Below are 7640 nucleotides of genomic sequence, written 5' to 3'. Positions count from 1 at the left end.
ATTGGCATGCATTGTTTTATTAGATGCAAGTAGGTTTTCAATCTATGGGGCACAATGGGATGAGTTAAGGAAAGATTTGCAGACATTTCCTCAGTGTTGTGATTTTAAAGCAGATGGTGGGCATTTTAATATAAGGTTTTGGAACAAAAGCCTTTAGTGTTATTTTTTTTAAAAAAAAAAGACAGCTCCCTGCTGGAATTGTGTGATTTCTGTGATTGGGGCTGCATGGTTTGTCAGGTTCATGATTAGTTATGTTGGATTTCTCATCTCCTCCATAATACAGCAATAACATACATGATTAGGACTAACCGTTTCGTGTTTACTTTTTAAAGTGTTTGTTATTAATAAACAGAGAAGCTTTCATGTCTTCTACTGAGGAAGTATTTTACAAATATTAATTAAATTTACAAAGCACCAGATTTGTGAGGTAGATAAGATTCAGGAACAGATTTACCAAAAAGCAAGCTGAGTTGTTTTTTTCTCTCACTTAGCACCTACCAGTGCAGCACTTCCCAGTGTAGCACGTCATGGACACGGAGGGAGGTGTTCAGCTGGGTCTAGGGTCTCAGGGACATTAGTATGCTTTCCTTTTAAAATATGAGATAGAAATTCTCTCAAAGAAACATCCAAAGGACACATCCTCATCCTACTGAAATACACAAGAGTCTTGTTTTAAATTTCAGTGAAACAAGATTTTGATTTCAAAAGAGTGGAATTCATCACACCTAACTTCAGCACTCTAAAAAATCAGCTGTCAATCATCTAGACTTTCTTTAAGGCTGGGGTCAGGCTCAGCACCTGGTTGTGAATCCTTTTTTTTTAGGGTAGGCTGGAGTTTTTTGTTTAGGTGGTTCCCCTTCAGTTGACTCAGGAATATTTTTATAGGAGTAACTTGTCCTAGACACATAACTTTTAGACAGCTGAAGTTAGATAATGTAAATCCCACCCTGAGTGAAGTGCACATGATAAAGACATACATCCTAGCAAGCAGCATGGCTGGGACAGGAATTTATGAGTTCCTGTTTCTCAGTCTTACATTCAGTAAAATATATTATGAGGCTCGGAATTCTTATTCTAAATATAATACAGAAACTGCTTTATTTTATTCACAATGAAAAAAAATATTAAACCATCAAAAAGGTAAAAAAAAATCAATGGAACAAAATAAGGTTGCAGTTTCAATGTTATTTCAGTTGATGGGGTGCTGGTAGCAGCCACAGCTTTGGGAGACCTTGTCCTACCCAGCCATCACCAATTCCCCCTATTTTTGCAGCTCAGCTCCCAGCAGAGCCCCATAAGCTGAGGGGCAGGAGGCTGGAGGGAGGGAGGAATGAGTTCCCTCAGCTCCTCACTGCTGAAGCTCCTGTGTCATAAAGCTACATCCACGTGCCGCTGGTATTTCCCCCACCACCAGCTGCTTTTACCTCATAAAGGGGCTTGATTGCTTTGTTCGTTGAGCCTGGCCAATTACTTGGCACCCCCATTATTTTTAACAATGATTGCTATTTTCTTTGGAGCCAGGACATCCCTGTTGGCAGCTGCTAACACCTTTCAGCCTAACTGTGTCCTGCTAACGTGCAGCTTTAAGTGTGGTCTGTACACGTGTAGACAAGCACAGTCACTTCCTCAAAATGCCTGCAACTTCTTCATTAAACAATATTCAGATCTGTGTGCTGCTCACACCCCGATTCGTGAAGATGCCTTCGATCTCACGGGTGTTACACAATGCTGAAATTCATGTGTGCTCCAGGTCTCTGGCATAATGAACATCCAGAAAGACTGCAGAGGTCAAACTTCAGGGCAAGCTGGTTCACAAAGACCTCGGAGCTAAAATGTGCTGCGTAGCAGACTGCTTCCTTACCTTTCTCACTCCCATATCAGGGACAAATCAAAACCAGACAGGGAGACAGAGAGACAGAATATAGAGCCCAGTAGTTAGGGCACTGATTGCAATACAATTTAAATTGCATTTAAAGAGGAGAGTGTGCCTGACACAGTCTCAGCCAGCCAGCAGCCCAGCAGTTTGGGCGCTGCCCTGGCTGAGAGCAGGGACTTGCGCCCCACGCTCTCGTGAGTGCTGTAACTCCTGGACTATTGACTTTTCTGCAGGCTTTGTCCTCACTAAAAAGATTTTCTTTTGCCAGATTGTTTTTTTCTTTAAGATGAAAACCTCTCTGTCAAAAAATTCCCAACCAGCTCTTTCAGTAAGACAATCAGCAACTCAAATCAAAAGAACTGTGATAACCCCAAACCTTAGGACTGAATTGCTTTAATTATATATTACACATGATAGAGCAATCAGAGTTGCTTTGATTTGGGTTATGAATAGATAAGATCTGTGTAAAAGATTTATAAAGTCACTTTGTGCCTCTTTTTTTTCTTTTTTTTTTGTTTTTAATTGACATTACCTTGACATATTCATGTAAAGTATCATATTCTCTCCCTGGTGTGACTGAACTCTATGTTGCTCACAGTTTTATCACTGCAATGGCAAATATCCCTCTGTGTTTAGAGGAAGAAATGAGAAAAAAAAATTGTCAGCAAAGAAAGGGAAAAAATGGACTTGGAGTACTGCTTTTGGTTTAGGCTTTCTCAACAGGCTTTTGTCTTGAAGCTGAAGTTCCTGCTCTCCTTTTTGTCCTCGATACAAAAATAAAAATCTATTAAAACACAAAATATTTATCCCAGCTTTTCAAATCAGATTTAAATTTTCAGTTATCAGATGCATTCCTTTCTTTGAAAACAGCTGCAGTCAGATCCTACGATTTGACTACAAAAGGATATGAGAATGCCTCTGTTCAACAGGGACAGTAAGATTAAAGCCCTTTAGGAAAGGATGGTAGGTTCAAGGTGACAATGCATCATGATTTTATACCAAACAAAAGTAGCATTAAGAATTATCTCTAGGTCACAGTACTGGCTAATAGTCTGAAAAACATCTCTTTGTAAAACAAACCTGGTTTTAGTTACAGAAACATTAAAAAAAAAAAATTAAAAAGGAGATACTGAAGCATCAAGAGAATGTTAACCTGACAGCAGGCATTGTCTTGAAAACATATTTCCGACTCTGAGTTGTGGCATTTACAGGCCAAGTTTTCAAAATTGATCTCTGTTGTTGATTGTGTCCAGTTTGCAGATGGAAGTTCAGCACTTAAAATTGTTCTAGGCTTCACCCTCCCTCCTTCCCTCCCCACTCTTGTATGATCTGGGTGCTCATGTTTTCTATGCTCAGAATTTCTGAGACTCAAGACTAAAGTTTCTCATTTGGCACCCAGATCTCACTGAGGCATGGTATGCTCAGCGTGTAAAATTACGTCTGTGTAATATTGCTTTTAACTGGGCAAACAAAAAGGTACAGTAAGATCATCAAAGATGAAGTTAGAAGACTGCAAGCTGATGATAACATAAATTTTTATCAATGTAAGCAATTAAAAACTAAGGACATTGCCAAAGGATGCGGTGAATTCTCCATCCCTTATAATCTTAAATATGAACTGGATGTCTGTCTTAAAGATTTTCTTGATTTCAGCCACAGGTTACTGGGTTTGATGTAGGAAGTATTGAGCGAAATTCTACAGTTGGTGTTAAAAAGGAAGTTAGCTAATACGCTAGATTATTATAGCGGTCTCTTCTGACCTCAGAATCTCTCTAGAATCTATCTATACATTCAGGACTAATTTATTAAATGCCTGGCTGGCTGTTGCAGGCAATGAGGTATTGCAATACTTCAAGGGTTCTGTGAAAAAGGACTGTTGCCAACACTGCTGACTGCAGTCAGCATTTTCTGAAGATCATAGGAAGTGAAAATACAAAATAAGCATCCTTCTGATTCATGTACATTTGCCCCAAAATGCTTGCTTCCAAGTATTTTTTCATTATCCAGCAACTGCACACCTTAAAATTTGAAATAAAATATTAAAAATTAATATCTTCCACTAGGTTATGATACTTCTTCTCTGTCACACAAAATAGATGTCTAGGAAATGCTACTTCTGCACACTAAGTAGAGATGCATCTCTGCTTGTGAAGATCTTGTCTATGAAAGTCTGCTTGCCTAGGAGCAGAGCCTAATCTGAAAATACTCAAATAATCAGACAATTAGAAAGCTATCAGTATTAAAAATTTAAATTTTCATTCAGTTCAAAGATAAAAAAAATGATAACTAAAGACTACAGGGCCTGATGCCAAGACACAATTTGTCAAGTGCTTTTAGATAGATCTAGGTCCAGTGATAACACAATACAATCAGGCTGTCTGCTGCTTGCTGCTGAGTTTGGTACCACCATAGGCTGACTTCTGTAACTTCCACACATTGCCAATAAATGGGACAAATGGCATTTCTCATTTTTGGAGCCTACGAATCTGTGTTAGAAAATGATCCATTTTTCATTCTCTTTAGGCAAAATGGTTGGGTGGGGAATCAATCTAACATCTTTGTGAAAGGAGAGAAAAGGAAAAGAAAAAAAAAAAAGGAATCCCAGAAGATTTTCCTGAATCGTTCTCTCTAAAAAGGCAGAAAAGCTTTTAAAATAGGTCAGCACATTAGCTACTATTTAGTTTGAAAAATGAAAATCTGGAGTGACTAGGGAGGAGCTCTGTACTGTAACCATCTGAGAAGACCTTGAGAGGACTCCTCGTAGAATTTTACCTGCTTTCTACCCCCAGAGACAAATAGACTTGTGTGGCTTACCAGGGCACCCACTCTGGGAGCCCATTTGGCAGCATGGTTATCCTGGAGGTGTGAAACCAGCCCTTCTGTTTTCCCTCACCAACCCACAAAAAGGTGTATTACACCTGTGTTATGCTATGCTGCTTTTTTGACTCATCTAAGAGGGAACAAGGGAAACATACTGGATGGAAAAACATTTTAAAATAAGCTATCCCACATTCTCTACAAAATCTAGAGTTGGCTCTAAGGGATAGAGTTTAGGTTTAGGCTTTGCAGCAGGAGAATATGCCCCTTTGGCATCTCATATGACCTTCTCTGAACTTTTGCCCAGTATTAATCCACTAAGTGCATTGTAATAAATTAGTGAAGAAAAAAAAAAGAAAAAAGAAAAAAAATAGAAATTTTTTCTGTTGGTGGCTATGTGGGACTGTATTTAAAGAAAAATGTTTCTTTCCATATGTTGAATGGCATTCAAGATCCACATGAGCATTCATTTTCACCTTAGACATTCATCAGGAATGTGCTGGCAAATATCACAGGCAGAAAAATTGCTGGAAAAACTGGTCAGGAATTTCTATTGTTCAGTATGCTTTCACTGTTCTTTGCTGCATCTCTTTTAATTAAAGGCTATTCCTTTGGCATCAGGGTGCTCCAATTTTACCAGAAATTGTGACACTGAATATACCATGTATATTATAAGGACACCATCTAACTCATATTAGCTCAGTGGTCGCATCCTTAAATGCCTACAAGTTACAGTATGTCAGAAAATCTGGGTTAAAAGGGTTCCAGAACTGAAGCCTAGTCAAAGGGAAACAGCAAGGGAGCTTTATTTTACTGCCTGCTCTGACAGGTCACTGGATTTTGATTATGCAGTCAGATATGGTATTCATCCCCTTGATAATGAAAGGTGGGTGGCCAGCTGGAAAGAAAAGGCACGCAAGACGGCTTTTGGTCATTGTCTGCACTATTTCTAGTAATCCTCCTTGCTGTCTCACTCATGTGTTCAGGAAGGATTTGGGCCCGTGGGGTAAATGGAATTGAAATCTCTCAAGAGGAAAAAACGATAAGGAAACAATATGTACTTGCCAGCATTTTTAGGAGACGATGTTTAACAAAAGGAGCAGCCTGTATTCTGTATTAGGTTACTGCATCACTGGCTGTTGCTTTCACTGTCGCCTCCCAACGCCGACCAAAGACAATGGAAGGACTGTTGCTGCTCTCCCAGCTCCTTGCTGAAACTTCACCAGCTGGATCTGAGTACCCCAGATCAAATGTCATAATAATGCAAATCACTCACCATTTAATAAATATACATGTTTTTTATAGGGAGATAAACCCTTAACCACATTTCATTTATGGTCTAGTGTGGACTGGGAGAACACACGTGGTATAACTAGGAGATGGATCAGCTGCTCTGTAACATACCTTTTTTCCTTTCTTTTTTTTTTTTATTTTAAGATCTGCAGAGCACCAAGTCAGATTTCCAGATGCTCCTTCCCAGTTTGAGTCCTGCATCTCGGTCCTTCTGCAGCAGATTATCATGAAATGCACAGCATACCAGTTAATTCAAGAGAAATATTAAAGTTAAGTTAAATTAACATTGTTGCAACAGCTTCTTCTGTGGTAACGGCAGCCTACCATACAAACAAGGCAAAGCAGTTCCCTGCCCTGCTTTCCTCCCACCCTCTCTTCAAAGGAAAGGTGTCCTGGCCTTCATGGACAGTAAATTACTATCTTTGAGTCAAAGCTTCTGAGGAGTAGCTACGATGGTGCTGCTGGCACAGCGTGATGGGGCGGAATTTTGTATCCACGCTCATGGAATTAAGAATAAACACAGCTCAGTTGTCCACCTATGGACAGACACAGCTAAGTTGTGCGAGTTTTCAAAAGTGAGAAAGACGTAGGCCAGCTAAGATACAAACTATTCTTGTAGTCAGAAGGAGCAAATCTGCTTCAGGCTCATGCTTACCATGGTCCGGTGTCCTCTACCTTCTCCCACCACCTTTCCAATGTGCCTACACCAGGTTCACAGGGTTGCAATTGTTCTGCACTGCCAGAGGCATAACATTGGGATACGCTTTTACCATGGCCGTGTGTGGGGAGATCTGCTTGCCATTTGTACTTATCTGCCCAAATCTTCTCAATCAGTCTTATAGTTGTTTAGCTCCAATCACTGTAGACAGTGACATTTAATATCAAATACCCTTCCAACATTCCCACATTTATAAACACAAATAGTGAATTCTCTCTCTGTTGTAATGATTTCTGGCATCATTTAAAAGTGCATATTATTATGCCAGTATTAAGAATTGGTACAGCTTCATGCAATGCTGGAATATATATCCGAAAACTAATTTACTTGAGTTGTAATGTCAGGAATATCCTTCTGTCTTTCATGACTGATGTTTTATCTGGAGAATGCTTAATGTTTTCTTGTCAATGAGTGTTAACTCAAATGAATTATTCCAATCTGTTTACTTTGTCCCTTTCTAACAAACCCAAATTATAATTAAAAAGAAAGAAAAAAAAAAAAAGAAAGAAATGAAAGCAGCAATGAAAACCTAGTATGACAACACTATGTAGATTTTTCTACTCTTAAGTCCACATCAATAAGCAATTTAACAATAGGAGAACTCTCAATGGGAGACCAACAGATGAAATTACTGTAGAGCAGAGCCTTGGATGAAATTTTTTCTTTGCCCATGTAATTGCATGCAGCCATCCTTGTGTGAAATCCCCCATCAGATTACAGGGCTTGTTGTATGTAAATTGAAGACTAAATGCTTGGTAGCACCTTTCAGCTCTGCAATGCTGGAAATGAGTTTTTTAATAGGAAATTAGATTAGTAATACTTTAGTCAACAAAAATGCGGAAAATTTCTGCATAAAAATGAGAAAATTATTCATGCAAACTCACTTTAAAAAACAATTGTAAAATTCTGTATACTACTATTCATAAAAATTTCTGT

The sequence above is a fragment of the Chlamydotis macqueenii genome, chromosome 2, assembly GCF_036417535.1.
Source record: "Chlamydotis macqueenii isolate bChlMac1 chromosome 2, bChlMac1.mat, whole genome shotgun sequence".
NCBI lineage: Eukaryota > Metazoa > Chordata > Aves > Otidiformes > Otididae > Chlamydotis > Chlamydotis macqueenii.
This window is presented reverse-complemented; position numbering follows the sequence as displayed.